This window comes from Gopherus evgoodei, chromosome 2 (genome assembly GCF_007399415.2).
Source record: "Gopherus evgoodei ecotype Sinaloan lineage chromosome 2, rGopEvg1_v1.p, whole genome shotgun sequence".
In the NCBI taxonomy this organism is placed as follows: domain Eukaryota; kingdom Metazoa; phylum Chordata; order Testudines; family Testudinidae; genus Gopherus; species Gopherus evgoodei.
In genome coordinates this window covers 142,388,327-142,416,127 of record NC_044323.1, presented here as the reverse complement: position 1 = coordinate 142,416,127, position 27,801 = coordinate 142,388,327, and the positions used below count along the sequence as shown (strand labels likewise).

At 41.8% G+C, this 27,801-nt stretch overlaps 1 protein-coding gene and 1 long non-coding RNA gene across 3 annotated transcripts in view; one reads left to right on the top strand and one right to left on the bottom strand.

Moving 5' to 3' along the window:
• Positions 1-27,801, top strand: part of CDH12 (cadherin 12) — a 623,017-nt gene that overhangs the window by 473,072 nt on the left and 122,144 nt on the right. The window lies entirely within an intron of this gene.
• On the bottom strand, positions 2,407-4,080 carry LOC115646187. The gene is made up of 3 exons (XR_003998962.1): positions 3,977-4,080; positions 3,325-3,412; positions 2,407-2,479 (listed from the first exon to the last, which is right to left on the bottom strand). It is a non-coding gene; the product is annotated as an uncharacterized LOC115646187 (long non-coding RNA).

Here is a 27,801-nt window from a genome sequence, read left to right as displayed (position 1 = left end):
CAAAATTAAATGTGAAAGAAAGGAACTGTAGAATGAAGAGGTAGGCAGTAGCCCATAGTTGAACACCAAAGGAAAGGTGTTATGGCCATTAAACAGTCAAATAATGATTGACCCAAACATAAACGTTATAACCAATCATTTCCTGAGCATAAAGCACATTCCTAACCATGAACATCTACTCTATATCATTTTTACTTCCCGTCTTGCTTGTGTGGCTGTTCTTTTGCTCTCTGATCTTACACTTAAATTGCAGTATCTGAAAAACAGTTCAGCATCACTATCATTTTCTTTTCTTTAGAAAAGACTTCTATCCACTCTTTGATACAGTGCCAAAAGGACTGGGAAATGCGCGGGCAGGCAGAAAGCTTAGTTTGGAAAAAATCAACTCTTATTACTAAGTATCTGTGCCAGAGGAAGTGCCTGGTTGTTTTTATTTTATTTTACTTTTTTGTCCTTGTACTGGCATTTCACAAGAGGAATGATATTTAATTTCCTCTATCTGTGTTCTAAGTAATCAGTCAAGAGATTACCAATTAATAGTAGACAGTAACATGGGATCCGGCAGATTTTTTTTTCTTTTAATCTGGGAAGGGGGTTGAAAGAGATACAGTTTGGACAATCAGTAAGTGGAATTTTAGTAACATATTTATAGATGGTCCTAAATGCATGGTAGATACTAAAGACAGGCCTGCACTGGGGGCTGATCCAGCTGCCATTGAAATCAGTGTAAAGACTTCCATTGATTATACTGGGGCCTGGATCAGACATTAAGGGTAAGATCCAACACATTTAGATGTTAATAGGAAGATTCCTCTTGATTTTCTCTGGATTATGGATCAGCTTTTATAACTCCTGGATCTAAGCACCCTTCAACCTTGCGAGTGGAAAATCAGAATCTGGCCCCAGATCTCAGTTTATCAGCTGGCCCATAGTTCAGTAAAACCTGGGATCTGCACACACCCAAATTGTTTTTTGTTGGTGGTGGTGATGCTGCTGGGTTTTTGTTTGTTCATTGTCTTTTAAAATCAAGATCTAGAAGTTAGCAGTTTTGGTCCATCTTTATTAGAAATATAAAAACACGTTAAGAAATATTTAGTGAAGAAGTAAAGACATTTGTTTGTATAACTTAAGGAATAGTCACAGGTATGTAGAAAAAAGGTGAGTTATTGAAAGTATAGAAAAGTCTTTTTTTCACCTTCCGTATTTCAGTACTTGAATATTTTGTTTATATCAAGACTCACTAATACATGTGATGATGATATGTGTTTTAGAATTTGTGACTGTATGTAAACAAGATAAAAGGAGCTTTTTTGGCTTACAAAGACAAATTACTAGAATAAAATTATCACTAAAGTTAAAGGAGGGTGAAATCACACTCCAGCCTGGATGACAACCAAAGACTCTGGGCAAAGTTTTTTATTATTTTTTTTACAATTTGAGCTTTATTTTTCATTAGTCTGTTTTTCCCCTTCTTTTCTTTTCTTTTCTTTTCTTTTCTTTTCTTTTCTTTTCTCCTTTGCTACTGTGCAAACTAAAGCAATGTTTTATCTGGTCTCCAGAGGGGAATGATTTTGATCATCAAAATAGGAAAAAATGCAAAGTAGGGGGCAAAATTATTGCAGAGCACACACAGTATAGCTCTAATAAGAATGAGGGTTTTCAAGAAGGAGGGGTTTTTATCTGTCATTATAATTTCTACAGTGCAAAAGACAAATCTAGATATTGTCTGTCCGTCATAGTTATAACTACTCAAGAACGAAGGTATGTAGTACAACTATTTAAATGTTCACACCTGCATCATTAGTAGGAGTTATGTGCATGCCCTATACTGCCATTGTCTTCTGTTTGCTGTGAGCCTTTTCTTTTCGTATGAAAAGTTAATAATGGTTTTCAGTAAGCTTCTGGTTACTGCAAAAAGTAACCTGTAATATGGAAGATACTAAAATAATAATGAATGAAGAGTGCTGCAAGCTTACCAGTGGACAGACACAGACAGTTAGGCATCTACAGTTCATCTCTGTGTCCCTTTGAACCCAACTGATTTTGGTATTCAGTGTCTTTTCTTATTCCTTTTTCAAAAGGCATATATTAAAACATGCTTATCTTTCCTAAAAAATTATATACAAAACTTAAATGAAGAGTGCAGTATTTTTTTAAAAAAATGCATACCAATATGTATCCTGGCTAACCTCATGGAGATGTTATGATGCTTAACCAATCATCAACGTTTGTAAAGTACTTTGAAATCCTAGTAGGAAAGGCACTATAGAATTCTCAAATATTAATAATTATTGTTAATAAAAAAAAATGTCATCCTTCTATAGCACAACAATGACCTTGAGAGGTAGATAAGTATTTTTGCCTCCATTTCATAGATGGGGAAACTGAAGCCGATATGTGACTTACCCAGTTCTGTAGAGGGGAAATCAGTGCCAGAGCTGGGATTTGATCTCAGAAATTCCCAGCTGCATGTTCTGCCCTTAGTCAGTAGAGGGAGAGTAGGAAGCAGAGCCAGAAAGAGGCAAAAGTAAGACAGGCAAGAGCAGTGTAAAGGGGACAGAACTACCTGTTACATAATCACACATCTTTAAATCATTCTAACAATAAATTCTGATGACTTTTGTTCACATTTAATCTTTAAGACCTGATTCAACAGTCCATTCCTTAAATCACATTGATTTCAGTGGGTTTAAGAATGTTCTTAGTAATTTTCTGAATAGGAGTGTACTTAAATGTTTTGCTTGAGGCCAGATATGCGTTCTTATTTTATGCGGCAACAAGAGTATGGTTACCCAAAACAAATGGTCCTTGTATGGGGATGTCAGTCTCTTCTGTTGACCCTCCCTTTTAGCTAGTTAAAATCCAGCATAAAGATAGCAAAACGTTTTGCTGACTCATTATGTCCAGTGCAAACCTGTTCCTACCACCAGAACAGTTGGGTGTGGTCCTGTGGTCAAAAGGAACAAAGGCCAAAGATAGAGAAGTCCTGTAGGAAACTTCAGGAACAGTCAGGCTTCAGAAGTACGTTTAGGCTGAACTTCATGGTCTGTTGTTATTAGGGCTTGTAAGAATTTTTCCATCAAAATGTTTTTTGACAGAAAATTTAGTTTCCACTGATTCAAAATTTTCCATGGAAAATGCAAATTTTCTTTTTTTTTTTAATTTGGGAAAATTAAAACAAAATGTTTTTTTTCAGATTGGGTTGACATTAATCTGTGTCCCCCTGAGCTGCTTTGACATTTCATCGCCTTAGGGATTGTAGATCAGTCATCTGATGCCTGATGGGATGGATTTCCCTGCAGGACTATATTTTCCATTACTCACTCTTCTTGCTGAGCTGCCAAAGTTCATCCTGGGAGTCCTATGAATGCAGTTCATCATGGGAAATGTAATCTGGCCAGAGAGTCTTGCCCTTAGGAGATAATGAGGAAATGAGACACCTGAACTGCAACTCCCATGAGGCATGGTAACTCAGGTAGATGTAGTTCAAAATCGGACTGACTCATAATGAAATATTTAGACATTTTGAATCAAAATATTTTTTTAGGAATTTTTCATTCAGTAAAAAAACTTTAATATTGTGACATTTCATCTCCATTGGAGATGAAGACAAATGTCAAAATATTACCATTACCTCTGGAACTTCTTAAATGCTTATATTTGATCAGCTTAAGTTATTATATGAGCTACCAATAAAGGCAAACTCCATGGATGTATAAGTTTATACTTTATATATAGAATTTATTTGGAGAAGGGTAGGAAGGATATCTGGTTTCAGCCACATACTTCTTGTGTGACTTTGGGAAAATCACATAATTTACCCTGGAATTCAGTCACCTCTCTGTAAAGTGGGCAATTCACTTCCCTACCTAACAGGAGTTGTGAGAATAAAATCCATTAAAGATGCTGAATGGCTCAGATCTGGCAGTGATAAGTTCCATATAAGTAACTAGATAGCAGGTTTGGAGGATCTCACCTTATCATGGTTGTTTTTCAACATTACCTACAGTTGCTGTGCTCCAAAATTCTTCTGTCTTGCAGCAACAGCCGTCTCTGTCAGCGTCACAGTATGTTTCAGTTTCTCTCCTATGGTAAGAGGCAGACACAAATAAAAGTCTGTGACAGCACTTCTTTTTTACTGTCATGGATCTTCAGGGGTCACACTTCCGTTTTTCTTCTTCACAGGTTTTGTTAGCAAAATTCTGATTCCCTGTCGTGAGATTTCTTTGATGGAGAACAGCAAACATAACATTTTATATATGTATTTCTATCATCAAGAAGAAGGCTGGACAAGTTATAGAAGGGTTTCTCAAACAGGGGTCGCCGCTTGTATAGGGAAAGCCCCTGGCGGGCCGGGCCGGTGTGTTTACCTGCCCCATCCGCAGGTCCGGCCAATCGCGGCTCCCACATGCTGCGGATCGCTGCCATTGGCCCAGAGCAGTGATCCACAGCCAGTGGGAGCCGAGATTGGCCAGACCTCTGGATGGGGCAGGTAAACACACCGGTGCGGCCCGCCAGGGGCTTTCTCTACACAAGCAGCGACCCCTGTTTGAGAAATCTTGAGTTATAGGAATGCTTTTTAAATCACATCATTATAATCTAGACTATAGAAACTAAAATGCTCTTGTGCATTTGTGTTTTTGTAGTAAGTTTAACTTTTTGATACCTGGATTTGAGATTTCATTATGTGATATGCTGATACCAAATATGGGGCTTCGGGCTTCACTCCATAGCAGATATCTTTCTTCTTCAGGTATCCTGAGTTATATCTTATTTCACCATCTTAGTGTTTGGGCTTCTGACATTCCACAGCTATTTACATAGGGCTAGTCAAATATTTTCCATTTAAACTGATTTGTGACAGAAATGTGGGGTTTCAGCTAAATTAAATTTTTCAAGGAAAGTATGATTTCTGCAGAAAATTCATTCTGACTTTTTGTTAGGAAAAAAAAATGAACAGCTGAAAAGCAAAAAGTTTTGACCAACAGTTTCAATTAAGCCATAGTGACCCAGGGGAGTCATATTTTTGGACTCTCATGATCCCATTTGTCTCTGTGGGCTGGGTTCCCTAGCTGGACTAAATCCCCCATGATGCACTAGAGTTACAATTCCATTATGTACCATGGTAGCTTATCAAGAGGGGAGACCGTGGTGCATCATGGGAGACATAGTCCAACCTGGGACCACAGCCCATAGATAAGAATGGAGGCATGAGGCAGCTGAATAATAAGTCCCATGAGGTACTACAGTGGCATTTCCAGATCACACATTTTCAGCTGAATATTTTCAGTGTTTAATTTTTTGCCAAAAAGTTGATATTGTCCATGGAAGTTTTCACTGAAAATGCTATTGAAATTTTCCATGGGGGTAGGGAAATTTCAGAATTTCTCAGCTCTATATTTTCATAAAAGGAGTATTCTTCCATTTCTATTTGGTGATTTTATGTAGGTAGCTATTGTAAAGTCAATAGGAGTTGTACACTTAGATTTCCCATGTGCTGACAGGACAATAGGCAACATTTTCAAAAGCACCTAAATTACCTGTGTGTCTGAGTTTCATTGGGATTTAGGTGCCTAAATCACTTAGCATATCTGAAAACATTACCAAATATTCCTTCTTTTGCACACTTTCAGTCTTTCCCAAATATCCCTACAATTCAGCAAATAAATTAAGCATATACTTTACTTTTAAGAACATATTTAAGTTGATCACTATTCACAATAGAACTTAAGCATGTTTAACTTCAATTTTAATTACATGCCTAAGTCCCCCTAAAGTCAGTGGGATTTAAGCATCTGTGTAAGTGCTGTGCTGAATCAAGACCTCAGAATAAGTGTAGAATAAAAGGAATCCAAACTGATGACACATTGATTAAACTAAGAATATTGAACCAAAATCTGCGCTCAGCTACACCATTTCTCCCTCAATCCTTCCTTTATTGAAATAATGGAAGCTGTGTCAGAAGTATGTTGCCAGATCTCACTGTCTTTAGAGTGGAACAGTCTCCACACCTTTGCTTTACTACTAGGCAATTACAAGTTATGACTCTTGGTAACATGCAATCTTCTATGCCAAACTGCTTCTGTCCATTGGCTGTCTATGGGTAGAGGGTCCTTGAAGGTGCCTTCCTGATTTGCCACTGTTTTTCAGGCAGAAGTTCACAGTAACTTTTCATTGTTTTTTCACCACATCAAGTGTCATCTCATATCCTGGCAGTGACCAGTATGTATAATTTCCTTTGCCTGTTGGCCTATTTCCTGGAGCAGCTGCATTACTTATGAACTGAACTTTGTCACATTCACCCTTGTTCACTGTTCCTTCTGGTGCCAATTTCTGCTACTGCATTTATTTTTTGCAGGCTGCACATCCATGCTGCAGCATATGCATTCTGACACCTCTAGATTGTCTTGCAATGTTTCCAAGGCATTAGCTTCTTGGCATTCAGAAGTGCCCATAAATTCTATTTATCTTTCTTTCAGTCCTCCTTTTGGTGGCACAAAGATATCAATCATTGTGCTGAGATGTAACAAGGTGTGTAGTGCTAATACCACTTCAGCTGCGCTATAGGAAACTGGGGCTTCCAGAGAGAAGGTACTATGGGGTATTTATAGGTGGTAACAATCTAATCCCATGGTTACCTCTCCCTTATAACACAGAACAAAGGTTGGACAAATTTTTCTGCAGGTACAATATTGTTCTAAAGAACAGACATGAGACTGAGCTTGCAAAAGACCATGTACAATGTGTCATGTTTATAGGAATGTTTTCAAGTGTAGGATTCCCAGCCATCGATCCCAGATGTAGGGGCATATCATTACTGGAATGTGCTATTGCTGATCCCACTATAATATGTATAACTTTTTTAGTGTTAAAATATATTTGGCATGCAAATTATATTAGCAGTGTTGTTCCCTTAAAATTTCCAAGTATTATTAATGTTTTAAATGACAGAATAAGGTAGTGGCGTGGAGGGAAGTTTTATTTCTTTAGTAAAAAGTAGAAAATTGCCTCACTCCCGAAAGCTCTACTCTACCCAAACTGACAGCATTTCAGGGCTGCCCAGAGGTTTCAGGGGGCCTGGGGCAAAGCGGGGGATCTGCAGTGCTTGCACTCACCCAGCGGCTGTCCGGGTCTTTGGCGGCATTTCAGTGGCAGGGGGCTCTTCAGTCGCTCTGCATCTTTGGCAGCCCTGAAGGCGACTGAATGGCCTTCCGCCGCCGAAATGTTGCCGAAGACCCAGAGTAACTAAGGCCCCCCCGCCACCGAAATGCAGCCGAAAACCTGGACTACAACCAGGCCAGGGCTTGTGAGGCCCCTGAGGCCTGGGGCAAATTGCCCCGCTTGCCCACCCGCCACCCCTCCGGCCAGCCCTGCAGCATTTGCAAGGAACAGCATTCCAAAAGATAGGTGCATTGCAATCTCTCCCATGCTGTTTTGCCAACACATTTTCTGGTCCCCTCCTGCAACAAGCATGCTATTTCAATCTTGCGCATATCCTAAACATAAGCTCTCCATCATGCTTAACTCTAATAAAATCATAACACACTCTGATCAAATTTGTGATTAGGGACACCTTTCCTCTGCAGATTAAGTTGAGGCCCTAAACTCATTTCATCTCCAAATTTACTCACAACAGTGGATTATGCTAATTTGGGGTCTTTTAAGAAGTGGCAATTAACTATGCCATTGGTCCAAAGGCCTGTCAATTAAACTTCCAGGTGTCTGTAATTGCCACCGAATTACTGGAGCCTGTAAATGGCTGCTGGTGGTATTAAAAAGTTCTTGTACTGGATTTTAAGAGGAACAGGCCAGATTGGTGAAAGAAATCATATTGCTTTCTGAGTCATATAATATTACTCATTATTGAGGATGCCTTTCATAAGACTACTGTAAAAAACACAATAAGACCACCTTTTAACTGTGAATTATATATATATAAATTTATTTGGGGCTTCAGAAATAGAGAATAAAAATACAGTGACAGCAGCAGTTCCCCACTCCTGGCCATAGCTTTTCCCATCTGCCAGGGAAAGGTTCTGGCAGTGAGGAGACAGTGGGAGACTATACTTCTAAAAATAAGTGTTCACACGAGAGGCACTGCTTGGGTGTGTAGAAAGCCATGTAGGGTTCTGACATGTAGAGAACCTAGGGTGCTGGTGTGTCTGTATTCTACTCTTCTAAGCAGTGCCTCACCATCTACACTGCTGTTTGCATGCCTAGTTAGTACAGATGCAATATCTGTACTCTACATTCTGCTGCAAGGATAGACTTAGTTTTAGGGTATGTCTACACTTCAAGCTGGAGGTGTAATCTCTAGATCAGGTAGACATACAGGCCCCGGCTTTGATCAAGCTGTCATGCTAAAAATAGAAACATAGCCATGGTGGCATGGGGTGTGGGACGAGGTAGCTGCCCCGTGTATAGTCATGCCGGGGGCCCTAAGTACTTACGCACTATATCCAAATAACTATGAAAGTACTAGTCCAGACAAGCTTGGCACATTTAATAATAATAAAAAAAATAGCCCATTTTTAGCTAGAGAATGAGGAAAAAGTAACCTTTTTTAGCCTGATGCAGACCTAAACATTATTTAACCTTTCAAAATTATTTTAGGGTGGTTTTTTTTTTAAATAAAGGTTTGAAATTAAGTACATGAATTCAGTGTTAGCTCAATCGGATTTGAAATGGAGATCTTAAAAGCTGAAAATCAGGTTTCGAAGGAAGGGGAAAAAAAAACACTTCAGCCTAAACTGTGGTGCGTCTGCATTAGCAGCGTGAAGCTGTATGTATGTTGTTTCACTTTCTTTGTATTCACTCTTCTCTGTAATCATCACTCCCTGTAGGGTTTCATGTAAATTCTAAACACAAGTGATATTTAGCTCTTTTAGGAACATTGCATTGTACAACAGCCCCATGATAGGTGATATGATATTCCCAATGCTCAGTGATCCACAAGTTCTTGCAGCCTTATCTTTGAGTCCTCAGGGATTCAAAGCAATATCTGCTGTGGAACTTCCTTTAATAGCTCTGTGAGAGCCTATTCTAGGTAGTTTCTAATTAGACACACCCAGATGGCAGGAACTAAGCAGCTGCACTGCCAGCTTGATGTGTATTTGGAGAAACTTTTCCTTCTAGAACCCCATAGCTCTTCCTTCTTATGTTGTTTCCATTTTTTCCTCACATTTAGCACAGGCTTTGAACTATTCTAGCTGTTCTTTGACTATTTTTTCATAAACTCTAAATTATGAAAAGAACCATTGTAATATCAAGGGCAGATTTAATCTAAAATGCTAAAATGCTGCAGTGCTAGGCAAGGTATAAGAAGCAGGAAGATAATATTGATTTATTGTTTCTGAGATATTATTACCATGAATGGAATTGTGAATTAAGTTTCAATACCATCATCTTTATTCTTCAGGATGCATCAACCATTAAGATTCTGCTACTGACACTTAGTGAACAATTCTGTCTGTGAGATGTAAAGCTCCTGCTCTCACTCCCATAGCTATGTTAGCTGTACAGAACAAATTAAGGTAACAAGCAGGAGTGAACTCTAATCTAGTTGGTAAGGTGACCAAGCGTGACTCTGAAAACATAGGAAGCAGGAAGCTGCCATTTTTCATAGTTACTTTTCACAGCAGAACCACAGTTTCACTGCTTAACAGTATATGGCAGCGAAAGGGCACCAAGACAGAATATTTACCTACCCAGTAATTTGGCTGTCATGCCTTAGAGTATGTGTTCCATGCTTCATTTACTGCAAATGTTGAAACGTTTCACTCAGCATCCAAGGTGATTGTTTTCATGACAAAGTGCCCACGCTAGTTCTCCACTCCAAACGTCATCACCTCTTTCGAGAGGGAATAAGCTCTAAAGTAGAAAACTCTCTTAATATATCTCAGATTTGTAGTGCAACATTATTTTCTGATCCATATTTCCAGATTGTTAGAAAATAAAGCGGACCATATGACATCTTCAAGTGATGCTTTCATTTTACTGTTGAATATAACTACTACACTAATTAAACATAATTTTACAATAGTGCTTTATTACAGGTACCATAGATAATTCAGTGAGATTCTGTAAAACTAAAAAAATTGCAAATGAAAGCTACATTTCAACTTTGCCACGTAGGTCACAATCAAACATTCAAAGCAAACTTAGTGAAAGTAAGTGAATATGATTTCATGTGGAATCAGTGAACATACAATACAATCCTAGCAGTAAGAATGGATGCATCTATAACGATAAATGCCAACAACTGTGACAGACTGAATGATAATAGGTATTTGCAAGCCACATCCGGTTTAGTAAATCCCAGGCTATAGAGATATATTTCATTGGATTCCATATTTTGATATTTCTGTGTGGTTTTGAGCATGTAGTTATAGTAACTCCTCACTTAAAGTCATCCTGCTTAACGTTGTTTTGTTGTTACATTGTTACATTGCTGATCAATTAGGGAACATGCTCATTTAAAGTTGTGCGATGCTCCCTTATAAGTTGTTTGGCAGCCGCCTGCTTTGTCCACTGCTTGCACAAAGAGCACCTCATTGGAGCTTGCTGGTGGGGGCTTGGAACCAGGGTGGACCGGCAGCCCCCCTGTTGGCTCCTCGCTCCCCTAAGTTCCCTGTGCGGCAGACACCCAGCAGGCTATCAATTGCCAGTAGTTCAGCTGTCCCTCCCACCACTGCCATGTGCTGCTCCTGCCCTATGCCTTGGAGTTGCTTCTGGGAGCTTCTTGCTTGCTATGCAGGGAAGGGCAGAAGAAAGGGGGGCTAATGTCAGGGTGTCCTCCTCCCCCCTACTCCTGCCCCTCGCTTACCTCTTCTCCACATAGAGCAGGATGGGGACATGATAGGATTCAGGATGGAGAGCGCTTGCTGGCCGCAGCTGCTGTCTCAACTTCCTGATCTTTTTAAAGGCAATGTACTTAGAGTGGTGTCAGAGTACTTAAAGGGGCAATGCACATCTCTCTCTCTCTCTTCCCCACACACACAGGGTATGTGTCTCTGTTTCTGTCTGCCAATCTGTCTCCCCTCCCTCCATTTGTGCTGCCTTGTAGAGAATGAGGCTATATTAACAACGTGTTAACCCTTGAGGGCTCAGCCAAATGCTAGTTCATCATTTAGCAGTAAGGCATTCCCTGGGACTATCCCACCCTCTTCCACCCTCTGACTTCACCACCTCAACCAAGCTTCACAATCATCATTGCTGTGTAATATCATTGCTGTGTACAGTATTAAATTGTTTACTTATAGTGTGTGTGTATATAAAATATAGATTTTTGTCTGGTGAAAAAAAATTCCCTGGAACTTAATTCCCTCCCCCCTCCCATTTACATTCATTCTTATGGGGAAAATGGATTCACTTACCATCGTTTCACTTAAAGTCACATTTTTCAGGAACATAACTACAATGTTAAGTGAGGAGTTACTGTATTTAGGTTTCTAACAGGAAGCTGTGGGCCACTTTTAAGGGCACTGTGTGAGAGACAGTAGTATACGAGTTAATTATTAACAGATGGAAGTGTAGAATGCTTAGCAAGCTTGTGTTTATCCATATCACACCAATAGGAAAGCAGATGGATAGCAGAGTTATAAGTGTGTATAGTGAGGGGGAGTGGCCTTGCACTGAGCCAGAGGGGGAGGGACCACTCTGCTCCCCTGTGGGTGGAGCCAGGTGTGGCCTGCCCCTCATGCCAGAAGCTAAGGGATGGGACAGGAAGTATAAAAGACAGGGTCTCTAGCTCATTTGAGCCTGAAACTGAAAGGAGACAGATGTCCCAAGGCTGCTGCAGACCCTGGGCTCTGGTCCTGAACCAAGAAGCACCCTGACCCCAGAGGAAGCTGAGAGCAGAGAATAGTGACTAAGATTGCCAGTGACCAAACAGTCCAATGAGACAGACGACCCATGGACTACACAACCCCTTGTCCAAACTGTTTTAGGAAGTATCTAAGGAAACCTGACTTTGGTCCTGTTTAACTGCCAGAACCCAAGTCGGCATGTTTTGGTGGGATCTCCACTGATCTAGTGGTGGAGCCCTCTGACACTGTCAGGGCCCTGGTCTGGGACCGGTAGAGTAGGGTAGGCCTTGGTTCCCCAACCTCCTGAGTCTGCCCCACTCCTAGTGTGGCAACTTACCCCCTGAGGCCCAGAGGCCTGTATCTGCCATCTGCCTGAGCCAGGAGGCCAGGAGAAAGACTGCCTATGACTATGCCCTGCCTGAGAGCCTCAATTCCTTAGACTATTTGCTGCTCTACCCTACCCTGCCAAAAGGACTTCAAGCCCTGGCACTTGATTTGCTAGTTCCCTGATATTGAGCAGTGCCCCAGTGATGCAATGAGGCAGAGTGACCTCCCACTGAGTCAAAGAGGCAGGCCAATTGCTAACCTATTACAGTGTGGGAATTTATTTCTATTTCATACATTAAAGGATATATTAGAATTCATTTGTCATTGTTATTAAATTATAAAATCTAAAGATGGAACACACCCATCACCTAAATTGCCAAAACAGGGTTGTTGAGTCCCAGTGATGGGACATAAGTATAAAACGGAGGTAAAAACAACGAGGAGTCCTTGTGTCATCTTAGAAGCTAACAAATTTATTGGGGCATAAGCTTTCATGGGCTATAACCCACTTCATCAGATGCATGGAGTAGTAAAAAGAGTAAGCAGGTATAAATATACAGCACATGAAAAGACGGGAGTTGCTTTACCAAGTGGGGAACTCCCATCTTTTCATGTGCTGTATAGTTATTATACCTGTTTACTGTACTTTCCACTCCATGCATCTGATGAAGTGAATTATAGCCCACAAAAACTTATGCCCAAATAAATTTATTAGTCTCTAAAGTGCCACAAGGACTCCTCGTTGTTTTTATTGATAAAGACTAACACGGCTACCCCCTCTGAAACTAATGTAAAGTCAATCTTAATACAAAATAAAGAGATACTTAAATATTCAGTACAAATTAGATATAGGCAGACAAGGTCATGAGGAAACAAAAAGTAAAAGATCCTTTAAATAAATCCTGAAACAAATCCAAAATATTTGGAAAGGTCTGAAATATTTGGTTAGTTTTATTCTCTGATATTTGCACATTCATCTGCATTTCCAGCTGAGACTGGTGCCAAATAATAATAATAATAATAGTAATAATAATAATAACAACAATGCTGAAATATCACTAACAAAGAGTGTTTTTCAGTATCCCCAAGCCTGACTGGAAGCAGAGTATTGGAAAGCTTCTTGATGGAGCCTTTTTCTCATGAGATTTCAAACTCGATTTTGAAAACTCATCAGAGTCAGATAAGGTTTGGATTAACTTTCAGACTCCTGAGGCCTTATCTGATTCAAATCCAAACTCTGAACCTTCTGAGGTACTCCTAATGCTAGTAAAAATGTGAAAAATACTTTTCCTGCATGTACAGTAAAAAGCTCTTATAGGCCCTTATCCAAAGCCCACTGAAGTCAATGGAAGGACTCAGCTTGATGGCGGATGTTTTGCATGGGGCTCATAATGTCAGGCTATGTCTATACTGCCAAGGTACAACTATAGCTTGGGTAGGTGTACTAGCACTAGCTTTAACCTAGCTAGTTCACTAAGAATAACAGTGAAGAAGCAGCAGCATGGACTAGCATCACAAGTACAGACCCATGTAGATCAAATGGGCTTTTACAGCCTGCATTGAAACCCATGTCACTGCACCTTCACTGCTACTTTTAGCATGGTAACTAGATTAGAAACTAGCTTGGGTATGGCTACCCAAACTGCACGACACCTCAGATTGCAGTGTAGCCATAGTTTGCATAGTGAAAGTATGATTTGATTAAGCTATGTCTACGCTAGCAAAATTCAGATCTGCAATGCTCTACCAAAACAGCTTTGCTTGTGATAGCAATGGTGGTATCTGTACTGTAAGATGGGGTAAGTATTTTTAACTACCTTGACTTAAGGCTAGGTGGGACAGAGATAAAAATGCCTGTACCCTACCTACATGACAGTTCCACTGTTACAAATGTTAAGGAATTATGGATCATTGTTTTTTACCAGGGTACGTACTTAACAGACATTCCACCACCCACCTGCCTAGTATCTTGCACCACAATAATAACCACAGTGGAATATTCAAGTGAGATCATAACTAAGCAGTTTATCATTTTTATTTTGCCCTTTAAAAAGAAACGCCAAGCTTATTATGAATGTGAAGTCATAAAAGTTAGAAAAAGAAGAAAGCTCAAATTCAGCCATCAGTTACACCCATGTTATTTATTTGCATTGATTAATCCTCCTTTCATTTGAGGTTTCCAGCCCTTTCATTTCCTCCTCCTGCTCCCTTCCTTACCTTCTTTTCCTGAGAAGTTATTGGGTATCTGGTTAAATGTTAATTAGTGACTTCAGTGGGGATGCATGCATGAAACTGAGAACAGAATATTGCCCAAGGAATTTTAATTAGTCAAATTTATAATAAGAAAAGAAAACCAAAGTAGTGTACAGCTTTTAATGTAATAATCTGTAATAATCTGAGCACACTTTCAGGAATCACAGTCTCTCCATCAGCACATGAGGAAAGCAGAGCCAGGGGCTGAAGTTATGCTGGTAGGGTGTCACTTCAAATTTAAATTTAATTTTATTCAATTCAAATATACAGAGATTAAAGAGAAAATAAAAATAAAGTAAATGCAGGTGTGGATTGAAGTTCCTCTGTGAATTTAATTATGAAATCTGGATCAATGTCCTGCAGTTGCTTTGCTCTTTTTAAATTAAAACTTTAAATACACTTGTAATTTATTTATTTTAAACACAGTTATTTAAGGTGTGTGGTGTGGTGTGATATACTTGTTTCAATAGTTAATGAGTGTAAAGGGCTTTGAAGAAGAAATGGCATGTGTGAATTCTAAATAAAATATTAGGGATTTGCTTTTGCTTTTGCTAGCAACAGACTTACCTGAAAGCATAGACAGTGGAATTCACACATGGCACAGAGGGTAAAGCTTACAGAACCATGTAAGTCATGCACAAAGGCACCAAAAGGGTGAATTGCAGGTAGAGTGACTATATGGGGTGCCTATGCACCTTCTAGATGCCATGGAACAAGTCTGTGCATAAACTTATGTTGAAGGCCATCAAAAGAGATTCAACAGGGAAGGGGCCCTGGGATGTGTGTTTCCTCATATCCAGTCACCCGAACACCCCATTCAAGTGGGGTTGTGGCTGCTATTTCAGCCCATGGAGACTAGAATACCAGCCACATGGGAGAATGGCAGCACTAGGGGATGATTTTCACCTGTATCTCCTAGAATAATTCCATATAATTTCATTATAACAAACAGTGCTAAAGGGAATTCTTCCCAATTGAAATGAGCAAAAAAGTTTACTCCCCTCCCCATAAACAGGTGATTACAATAATAGTGTCCAGTCTGTTATTCTGTCAGTCACTTGTACGCTGTCTCAGGGCTTCATCCAGCTTGCTCTGAAGTCAGTGGGGCAGGGGTATCTCCAGTGATGAGCTGCCAAAATCTTATCAACCAGTTCCCTATAAAAGTTCTGATTTAAGGGAGGGAGGAGGAGTGCGTGAGGGGCCAGGGCGTGGGGAGACATACTCGTGGGGCTGGAGGCCCCTGCAGGGCCTGGGGCAAATTGCCCCACTTGCCTCCCCCCCCCCCGCAGCCCTGGAGCTCGCATCCCCCTGACCCCCCTTACCTTGCCGGCAGCAGGAGGACTCCCAAGCTCGGCTGAGCTGCCCAGCTGCTGGCCATGCTGCAGCTCTGGGGGGGAGAGGCCGGGGGGCGACATCCTCATGGGGCTGGGGCCCAGGGCAAATTGCCCCACTTGCCCCCCCTGCAGCCCTGGAGCTCGCAGCCCCCCACCCTCTTACCTTGCCGGCAGCCCAGAGCTCAGCTGAGCTGCCCAGCTGCTGGCCATGCTGCGGCTCTGTGGGGTGGGGGAAGTGGTGGAGAACCCGGGGGCGACATCCTTGTGGGGCCCAGGGCCCCTGGAGGGCCTGGGCCAATTGCCCCACTTGCCCCTTCCCCTCCCCTCTGGCCAGCCCTGGAGCTTGCAGCAGCGCCCCCCACCCCCACCTTGCCAGGCCACTCAAAAAGTGGCAGCAGGATGACTCCAGAGCTCAGCTGAGCTGCCCAGCTGGTGCCAGGGGCTGGCCATGCTGCAGCTGGCAGGAAGTGGGGGAGCCTCAGCATCCCCAGCTGGAAATCCTGGGAGTAACTGGATGGTCCGGCCCACAGACCGGAGTTCTTTGCCCACCTCCTGGCCCTTTAACAACTGGTTCTCCATGGATATCTAATTTTAGCAATCGGTTCTTGAGAACCGGTGGGAACCGGCTCCAGCTCACCACTGGGTGTCTCTCCATTGACTTAATAGGAAGTTGAATTTGGGCCCTTATTGAAGAGGAATAGGGATGAATAAGTGTCAGCATTTCAGCACATTTGATGCTGCTTACTGAAGCTTTATAAAAAGAACAGGAGTAGTTCCCTTGATAGTAAGGGATGAAAGTGCAATGTATCATGCTTAATGTGACTACATTAGTTCATGATTAGGTGGTTCATCTTCAGTCCAAATATGGTGTCACGCAACAGCCATCCTCACCTATCTGCCATGCTAAAAGTGAAGCAAGTAATTGTGAAGCCAGTTACGTCTGTTCTGTCTTTGACAAACCTCACAGCATGGACAATCCTCAGTACATCAGCTAGGAGAGGACCCCAGGCTCCATGTTCAGGAAAGAGGGATTATCGCTATAGAAAATACATTCTCGTACCAAGTTAGGGCTACATAAATTCCCCAAATTGTTTGTTATACTGAGGATACAGTTTAATTATCAACCTTCAGGTCTGAAGTGTCTTGCATTGAGAAAGCTCTGCTATACAGACTCTGTGCTAGGTTAGGTATTGCTTCATTTACCACTATGCAGCTACCTCTGGGTAGTATTTGTAATACATACCATAAACAACATTGCTGCCGGTGGTGATTGTTCCTATGCAATTCTAAAAAATAGTGGTATTGTATATTCTGCCCCATCTCTGGGCCCAGTGAATGTTTTCTTCTGGGGCTGGAAGCCCAAACACTGCAACATTGTACTGGTGTGTAAAAATCAGACAGTGAAACTGATGAGAGAACCTGACTAGTCCAGCAGCCAAGCTTGAGTGAAGCAGAACAAGTGCACAAGTTATTTAAAAATTATGAAAGGTCAATTTAGATTTTTTAAAAATTAAATATTTCATTTCAATGGACTAATTTTCTATTAGCAATTTTAATGAGGAGTATTTGTTTTCAATATGCTCTATCTTGACTCACTGTATCCCTTTAATTGAGAGCTGCCCCAGGTCCTCTGTGACTTCTACATTCAACACTTAGTGTATGTGGCATGTTGTCAGAAGAATTCCTGAGTCTTTCACACCACAATCCCTATAAAAGTCACCCATTAATCACACTCCGTCACAGTCACATTGATAAAATAGACCAAAAATAAGTACCTTTATTGTATTCTACAGTCATCACAAGTTTACTTTTTCTTGTTTAAAACAATATAAGTGAGGGGCTACTTTAGCTAATTACAGGGACAATGTTACATAACAAGATCCAGTGGCTAGAAGCTGAAGCTAGGCAAATTCAGGCTAGAAATAAGGTGAACATTTTAAACAGTTCCTTTGATGTTAATTGAAAACATTATCTTGTTAAACTAGACAAATAGTGAATGACCTTGGAGTCAGCCTGTACCACAGCCTGAGTTACAACCAATTATGCAGTGGACCCTCTTTTTTCTTCTTCTGTACTGATCTTGGTCTGGAAGAAGGAAACATTTCTGCATGAGGCCACAGGTGGTAGCAGAAGTATCAGAGGTGGAAATCACTTAGCATGCTTCTTCTGCCAACTCAAACAGAATCTATCTACATTCATTTTCAGCACTGTTGTAGCTATCATAGTGTTAGCATGATTGCAGTTTCTATTGTGGATAGAGATACTTTGAAACATTTATGCAAACAGAAATCATGCTATAGACTAGTGCTTCTTGACCAATGGGTTAGAATCCCAAAGGGCACGTGGGTCATGAAAGGAAATAGGAGTGGGGAGAAGGGTGTCATGTGTAATTGAAATTTGTATTATAGCCTAAAGCAAAAGGAAATCTCACTCCCTTACCCTGCAAGATCAGGTATTCTCTAGCCTCAATTTGAAACACATGCATGCATACAGAAAAAATCAAATAAATTATATAGACTTATAACTGATACACTTTTACTATTTCTTTTATAGTAAGGCTGTTGGGGAAAAATTTGATTTTGAATAAACAGATGCAGTCCTGAAAATGTTGCGAAACACTGGTTCAGACTATTCCTCTTGCAGTTGTATAACATGCTTACAAATTTAATGCTATTTAGATCTGTGTTGCCAGTACATAAAAACCTTGTCATAACCATAAGCAATTTAAAATAAGAAAGGCATAGTATAGAGTTCCACTAAAGTTAATTTACGACATGGTTCAGCTTCCCAAGCTCAATAGAAAAAGCTTTTTAAACAATAAAAATCTTTAGGCTTCTCTTTAAAAAAAATCTAGTTAATGCTGTTGGTCATTGTTAAAAATTGACCTCAAAATCAACGGGAGTTTTGACTGACAAATCCGTTGTGTGTGCGCGTGTACAGTATATCCTGCATCAAATACAATTGGATCAACCTTGTATGATAGTCAGATTTTGGAGACTAGGTGTTAACAGAATTCACAGTCTGGATGGGTACTTCTGTGGGGTCTTGGTTAATTTTGTTTGAGCTGATCTTTGATTCAAAGTCATTTCCAGTTTTTATCAGTTTGAAAATAAGGTCTAAAAACCACTGCTAATGATAAAAATCCCTTATTTGTCCATTACCACGACATGTTTTCATGTAAATATTCTTAATGGCCTTTAGCAGCATATATCCTGTTAAAGATGTCCCTTGTGCATCAAGTTTTGTGTCTAGTGACAAGTGCATGTTCAAAATTATCTCACTGGATTGTTTACTCCAAGGATTCAATGCTCGTTTATATTAGGGCCCCCTTATGTCACTCTGACAGTGTAAAAGGGCCTTAAAATGGTTGCAAATCATATTTATGCTCATTTTGTAGCCCTTTATACTACCACAGCGGTGTAAAAGGACGTTAGTGAAAAATGAGAATTGAGTCCCTTTCTTTAAGGCTTTTATTTGCTATTTCAACTGGGTGTAGATGTGTGTGCACGCATGTGCATAAAAAAGAGAGAGCACAGTTGATGCAAAAAGTTCCATTTAATCTTTCTCCTCAATTATGTATAGTTATAATTTTTTAAAAAGTGATTTAAAATAACAAATCAGCAAAAAGTGTGCAATTTTTCTTTCTAATGTTTAGATACATCTCATGCAGTATATAAAGTAATAGTCAGCATTGCTTTCTAAACATAATTTTGCTTGTTATCACGTGAACATCATTGCCTCTTAGAAGGCTTAGCAATTTGGAGCTAGGGAGGGGAGAATGGGACCCAACAACCCAAAAGCAGAATCATCAGAACATATTTCAAACTCAAATGGAAGATTGACTGTATCTTTTATGAAGGATTTAGCTTGAAATTTTAAGTAGCTTGTAACAAGACAACTAGCAGGTTTGGAATCAATATCCCTGAGGAACTTGCTTCTGTGTATCAGTCCATGAATAATATTGCTTAATATGTCTTGAGATTTCTATACATTAATTTAACTTGAAGAGGGAAGGAAGGGGGAGCACATGAAAGATGGAAATGAGAATTTCTGGCACATGGAAAGAAGTTTTTGTGAGGAAAAAGTGAATTTCAAAGTGAATGGATAGCATTTGACTCAAGCATATTGGCAGAGGGAGGAGTAAATTATACCTCTCTGCACCAGCTGATTTCTTTTCTGTCTGATGGTCTTGCTATCTGCTCTTCCCTTGGGTTTCTACCAAGGGAGTGTGACTTTAAATTGTAGTTGTTTCTCAACAGAAACTGCAGAGGTGATGTGTTCCATTCTAAGGCTACCGCATCTAAGCCCTCTTCCCAACCAGTACCACTTAGGGTTATTCTGGCTGCTTAAAGACCATAGGAGGGGAGATTTCATCTTCTTATATTCTGCAGCAGTCTCATGACTGGCAGATTTAAAGCCACAAGTGTGTATAGCAGCAGAAGCCGGTGTGGGACCAGAAGTGAATCTGTGCCATTCTATAAGAAATCCATTCCTGAGTCATCTAAATATCAAGCATCATCTGTATGATAGTGTACTATTATGAGATCCTCACACTAGCCTTGCAAGAGTGGAATTCATCCAGGAGGGCCCAATCAGCTAATTAGGCTTCAAACAGGGGAGCTTTTGGCTATAGGCAGCTAACTAGGAACAGACTCACCTGTGCAGGAACAGGTGGGCTCATAGAGTCAGGAAGCTGACTTCTGGAATAGCTGCTGAGAAAGGGCTATCATTCTCTGTGAAGAGGGTTCTTGGAGCTGGGACACCCAGAGAGAGAAGGGGAGCCAGAGAGGAGGAAGCAGTCCAGGGAAGGAGCAGTGAGGTTAGAGAGAGGAGGCCTATAACTGCTGAACTAAGGGCCCTGGACTGGGACCTGGAGAAGACGCCAGGCCTGGGTTCCCCTATCAGCCTTTGAGGGAATGGCATGGAGGCAGTAAATGGGGAAAAAATGCCTAGGACTGTTGGTGGACTGAACCCTGGAAGGAGAAGTACTGAGTGACCTAGCTGGAGGGCTAACTCAGAAAGAGGGTGCTGCAGGTCTTGGAGTGAGAGGGGCTGCAGACTAGAGTCAGAGTGATGGCATGCAAATTGCAGATGGAGGCATTAACCTTGAGAGCTAATCACCACAGTGACCAGGACGAGGTGCCAAACCAGGGGTGAGCCCAGCTTTCATTTCAGCACTTGCTATGAGCTAAAAGATTTTGATCTCAGGTGTGGTTGTTCATAGTATTTTGGCACAAACATAACAATATGGAGGGGAGAATATACCATGTAATTTTTAAGAAACAAGCAGCTAGTTGACTTATATTCAGCAACAAATCTGCATATGAATCTCTTCTGGCCGGCCATGAAACTGTGTGAGCCCCTGACTAAAGATGTATGTGTGACATTCTATACCTTGGGGAAGCGTACTGTAACCCCCATGTATCAGAGGGGTAGCCGTGTTAGTCTGGATCTGAAAAATCAGCAAAGAGTCCTGTGGCACCTTATAGACTAACAGACGTTTTGGAGCATGAGCTTTCGTGGGTGAATACCCACTTCGTCAGATGCATGCATGCATCTGACGAAGTGGGTATTCACCCACGAAAGCTCATGCTCCAAAACGTCTGTTAGTCTATAAGGTGCCACAGGACTCTTTGCTGCTGTAACCTCCATATTCCTCATTTTCATGTAATAGTGATCTTACATATAAAGCATACCTTGTAAGGTATCAGGGGAAAGGTTATGATCTGCTGAAAGTAATTTCTCTATCCATATATGTGTATCATTAATGCATATGAAGTTATGAGAATTGTGTTGTATGATGGTCACTAAAACATGCTGTAACTTGGGGAATCAGCCAGATCTTAGCTCCCGAGAAGCAACAGCAAGGAAATTAACCAACGCCAGGGTGGGGTGTCAAACAAGCCATCACCAGCCATTGTCCAGCAAGGGAGCCTCAATGCAATAATTCACCTGCATGAGGCCACACCAGGGGAATTGCTCAACCTTGCTTGGAGAGACTCAGCAATGCCCCCAAGACATGCCTGGACTTTTGCTCCCCAAGCACATGGACTGAGGGTATAAAACAGACAGACAGAGTGGACACATACTGGGCCCTTCTCCTGCTCCCACCTATGCTGCAAGCACCCAAGATGCTGAGAAGAAGACAAGACTCCAACACAGGAGATTGGCCCAGGTTTAAGGAACAAACCTGTATATTATTGACTGCAATATCAGAGAGGTGAGGAAAAACTACTTAATCTAGTTGCTGTCCAGTCTAATAGGGTTGAAAATTTAGACTGTGTGCTTATATTACCTTTTCTTTTAGCAACCACTCTGACTTTTTGCCTATCACTTATAATCACTTAAAATCTATCTTTGTAGTTAATAAATCTGCTTATTTATTGTACTTAAAGCAGTGTGTTTGGTTTGAAGCATGTCAGAGACTCCCCTTGAGATAACAAGCTTGGTACGTATCAATTTCTGTGTTAAATTGATGAACTCATATAAGCTTGGAGTGTCCAGCGAGCATAACTTGACACTGCAAGATGGAGGTTCTTAGGGTTGTTTCTGGGATGAGAGATACTGGCTAGTGTCATTCAGTTTCACAATCAAATGAGCAGCTTACATGCCATAGGCTATGTGTGAACAGCCCAGGTGTGAGGGTTCTCACAGCAAAGCAGAGTAAGGCTGGATCCCAAAGTCAAGGATTGGAGTGACCTAGCACATTATCGGTCCCGATAACACCAGAGGGAAACATCACAGTATGAAGCTTTCATAAGGAAACAGAAAGCAGGCAAAACCCCTTTGATCTGATTTTCAGAATGTGCTAAGCCCCCATACTCTTAAAAGCTAGGTCCCATAAGATGTCCTGCTTGGGCACCCACGCTTATGTGCTAGGTTTGGAAATATTGGTCTAAGCAAACAAAATTAGCAAAAAGGGTCTAGTAAACTCCTGTGACATGGAACCAATGAGGTTTTTTTTCAACTCTACCCCAGAATTGCAAGCGTTATTTATCTGGGACTCCTGAGTGGTTGATACATGCATTTATTTGTAATCACTTTCAAAATTTGGACTAAACAGTTCAAACAACCAAGCCTTCATGCACAATGCTTGTATCAAATGCAAATCACAAATAAAGACAAAGTCCTCTGAACTGCCACACACTGTGGATAACATTTATTTCAGACCCATATTTCTTTCTGTCCTGTGTAAATCTGTGGTTATCTTTCTATTAAGTACTGTGTAAATTATTTGACATTTGAAATGCTGGGGTGTGAAACTCAGCTCATGAACAACTTTACGTATTAAAGAAATGAACGTTATGCTAAGCTTCCTCCTGTGCTCTGTGTCAAGTCCATCAATTTAGGTCTGTTTGTCACAATTTATAGGCCTTTGTCACACCTTCAAGGTCTCCAGGGAGCTACTGGATGGGAAAAGTGCGTGCTGGTGCCTAAATGGTTTTAAAATATTTCATCCATTGGTACTGTTTCAGCTGGTACTTGGAGGATGGCATGGAATTTGAAAGGCATTCAGCATATAATAATGAATGTTGTGCATCTCAATGTCATTACAACCATCTAGTCACATTAATTTTCAAATGCCAGGTATCAATTCCAGTATATTACAGTCTCCACTGAACAGACTAAATGTGGTAATCACACAACCTCTGTTCAAGCTTGCTAAGAAGCATGTTTTGATCATGGTGAGGCTGATACTGCTTTATGGAGGTGGATTGTGCCTTTAGTTTTATTCTGTGATGCATATTTTCACCCCAAAATACCAAAAACTAAATCCATGAAGAGATTTAGGATCCTAACTGCCACTTTAGGTTCCTTAAGTCCAAAATTTAGATCCTTAAAACCCCTGCTGAGTTGCTGTTTAACCCTGTAGGCCAGTGGTGGGCAACTTGTGGGCCGCACATGATGTGTCAGGGTAATCCACTGGCGGGCCATGAAACAGTTTGTTTACATTGACTGCTCACAGCCACGGCCACCCGCAGCTCCCAGTGGCCACGGTTTGCCAATGGGAGCTGCAGGAAGCAGCGCGGGCCTCAGGGACGTGCTGGCCACCACTTCCCGCGGCTCCCATCTGCTGGGAACGGTGAACCGCAGCCACTGGGAGCTGCAGGAAGCCATGCCTGCAGATAGTCAGTGTAAACAAACGGTCTCGCGGCCCGCCAGTTGATTACCCTGATGGGCCGCAGGTTGCCCACCACTGCTGTAGGCACCTAAGTTTCTGCACCAAACAGCTCAGTACCTAAATCCCAGCAAGGTTCTCAAACTCAGAGTCTCCACCATGAGCTATCTAGCTTGCAGGGCCCATTCTGGTAGACACTCTTAGGGCACACCTAAATCACAGAAAGCATTGCTGAGGAGGAGGTAGTGTCCCCCCCTCCCCGCCATATTTAAATATGTATCAGAGCAGGGACTGGACCCTGCGTCTCCCAGGACAGTGTTCTAACCATGAGACTATAGTGCCATTTTTCTCTCTCTCTGGCCCAATGATTATTTAAATATTGTATACAAAGTGGAAAAGCTTCAGCAGAAGACATCATCAGAAGCCCAACCTACACTATCCCATGGTCCACTGGTTAGAGCGGTAGTTCTCAAAGCCGGTCCGCTGCTTGTGTAGGGAAAATCCCTGGTGGGCCGGGCCAGTTTGTTTACCTGCCGCGTCCGCAAGTTTGGCTGATCGCAGCTCCCAATGGCCGCGGTTCGCTGCTCCAGGGAGACGAGGGCTGCGGGAAGAGGCGCGGGCCAAGGAATGTGCTGGCTGCCCTTCTCGCAGCCCCCATTGGCCTGGAGCCAGTGGGTGCTGCGATTGGCCAAACCTGCAGATGCGGCCAGTAAACAAACCAGCCCGGCCCACCTGGGGCTTTCTCTGAACAAGCGACAGACCGGCTTTGAAAACCACTGGGTTAGAGCACTCTGTTGGGACACCCAGACTCTGCTCTGAATCAGTAGAGATTTGAACCTGGGTATCCCATGTCCTGGCTGAGTCGTTGTAACATTACCCAGGGTATAATCTGGACTTCTGAACAACTGTGTCCCCTGAATTCTGCAGCATGGGTTAGGTTCCCTCTAAGCTGTGTAGCCTCACAGCTACCTATTAAGCCCTGTGCAAGGGATTAGGGGCCCAGCACAATGCTGCCACAGCAGGGAGAGGTGCCCTTCCCTGCCAGCCACATCGCGGACCTGCCCCAAACTTGCTGTGGCCTTGCCGTGGCTGGAGCAGAGACGCCCCTCTCCCCAGCCCCAATGTGGAGCTGCCCAGTATTTGCCACGGTGGAGAGAGACACCCTTGCCCCCGGCCCCAACATAGATCTTCCTCGGACTTGCTGTGGCCAGGAGACAGGAGCCCCTCCCTCAGCCCAGCCCAGTCCTACTGGAGCTGCCACAACCGTGGGCGAGGAACCTCTCCCCGGGCCCCAAACTGCTGTGATGAAAGAGGGCTCGAGTGGGAGGAGTCCTCTCTGAGTTGGGGGTGTGGGGAGTCATTGTAGTTCCTGGGCAGCCTGCACACCAAACCCCTTATCCCCGGCTCAACCTCAGAGCCTGCACACTCCCACACCCCAAACCTCTGCCCCAGCCCAGAGCTCCCTCTCACACCCCAAATCCCTCATCCACAGCCCCACTTCAGAGCCTTCCCCTGAAGCCAGAGCCCTCACCCCCCCTAGCCCTCTGCCCCAGCCTTGAGCCTCCTCCCACACTCTGAACTCTTTGGCCCCACTCCGACCACATTAATTTTGTTATGTGTACCAATATGTGTGACACATCACCGCCATATTGGTGCACATAACAAAATTCATTCCACACATGGACATAAAAAATTAGAGGGAACCTTGAGTGTGGGGTGCACTTTACACTGTTTGCTGTCATATCATCCACTCCTGGCCTGTTTACACGCCCTTCAACATGCAAATTCATTCCCAGTTAAATATATGAGCACTCTGACCAGTCACTCATGAATTACATATAGAGCAACAACCACCCTTGTTACAAATTCTTAATACCACCCTTGTTCCCCCCAAAATGTGCACCTTGTACTATCCAGCTCATTACTGAACAATGCAAGCTTATAGAAAGTCTGTCATTTCATTGAAGGAAAATAATATATGCACCAGCCTCGTTATCCCAAATGGAGTTTCCCACACACTTTAATCCAAACACACTGGTTAAGATAAAACAGTATGATAAACTTAAGTGATTACAAATGATGGTACATAGAAGTCAGGATTGGTTACAAAAGAAAATAAGAGTAAATAATAATACCAAACTTAATCTAAGTGAACTTAAAAGCAAAAGCTTTTGTCTCACCGTACATTGCAGTAAATATCACAGGCTGGGTCCCCGTTAGCTCAGTTCTTTGAGAGTCATTGATGTCATGAGCAAGGATGAAGGAGTAGAGAACAATCCAGCGATTTCCTCGCATCTTCATAATTCAATTTATTGTGCTAGAAACATCTTTGCTGAGTCATAGTGACACACAAACAGTTGTGGATGTAACATTTGCACCATCCCTGTGATGAAATGTCATTTTTTGTCTACATCCTCCTCTTGCTGGAGAATGGCACTTAAACAGGTGATAGCTCTTTAACACTTGCCTGGGGGTGCTAGTGTGTCTGACTCTGAAAAACTGGCTTGGGCCTGCTTTTCCTAAATGTGGAACATATTACAGCAATACTATGCAGCAGAATCTTTTAACTTTACATTCGGTGTTGATGCACATATTTTACCAGGACAATAATGTTCAACAGATTATGAGTTTTCAAATGATGCCTCACAAGGCATACTTTATACAAGATTAATCATAGTTTTCTAAAAGTGGTGAGCATAATAATGTAGATCATCACTGTCCTGTAATCACAGAGCTATTGAGTGATGGGGTATCGCCAGCACCTTTTTTTTTAGGTACCCATCTCACTCCCTGTATTGCACAGGGAGCCTGGGCTTCTAACAAGAATTTGTGACAGCCACTATGCATCAGGCATTGCAATGATGGCATTAGGCATTGCAATGATGAGTCTAAGTCCCTTTATGGTTCTAACACTACAATTTTCCAAACTTTTAGCATGTATGTGGCCCCATTGAAATTAACGGGACAACTCCTGTTTAAAGCTAGGCACGTAGTTAAGCCACTTGTGAAATCTGGGCTTAATGCGGTGCCACTGTGGTCATGATGATAAAAACAAACAACATGTCAAATATAGGTTTCTCTAGTCCTTAAATTCTATTCTTTTTGAAACACCAGTCACAGTGGCAGTTGGAGTAGTTTTGGCTTTTCACACATTTAAATTACATGAGTGACAGTGCCGTAGTTCACAGAGTTGAGAATGGAGGGGACAAATCACTCTAAAAAGGCATATATTTTAAATGGCTGGGTAGCAAACCTAGTATTTCCTAACTGGAACTTGTGCTTCTCTCCCAGTGCATTATTTCTTGCAGTTATTTATACCCAACTGCTTCTTCATGTGCATTTTTGGGTACAGCTTATTAACTGCTATTTTGAGCTCCTTGCTTTCTTCAGGTGTGCAATGGATGTAAATGTTATGGGAGCCCTGGGACTGTGTATACAGCTAGATTGCTTTATAAATAAACAAATAATTGTATTTAATAAAAAATAATTAAATTAAATAATTATTCAAGCAGACAGAGTCACCCGTAACTTAGACACATTTTTAGTGGCTTATATTTGACTGATCACAATGGAAGAGAAAAAATGAATGCCTAACTGGTCTCTAAACAATACAATTTTCTGAAAACAAAGATCCTACTGTTATATTTTTCCACCCTCCACTCACACCTCCGTCCCAGCTACCAGCATCCAAGGGGAAAAGGGGAATTGGCCTCAACAATTTGCAATGCAAAGGTCATGTTATAAATTTATATTTCTGCCAATGAGGTAATGGGTTGACTCTTGAGTGTTCAGTCATGATTGATTTACCCTTTATACTACTTGGGGCATTTCTTCAAGTTTTGCCTTGAAATGTTGGTTTGTGTGCACTGAATATTTTGTAGATGCAATCAGAGTGTACTTATGCTGCAACCTAACTAAACCTGTTGTGAACTCCAGCCTTCATATTCCCCACTCTGTCAGC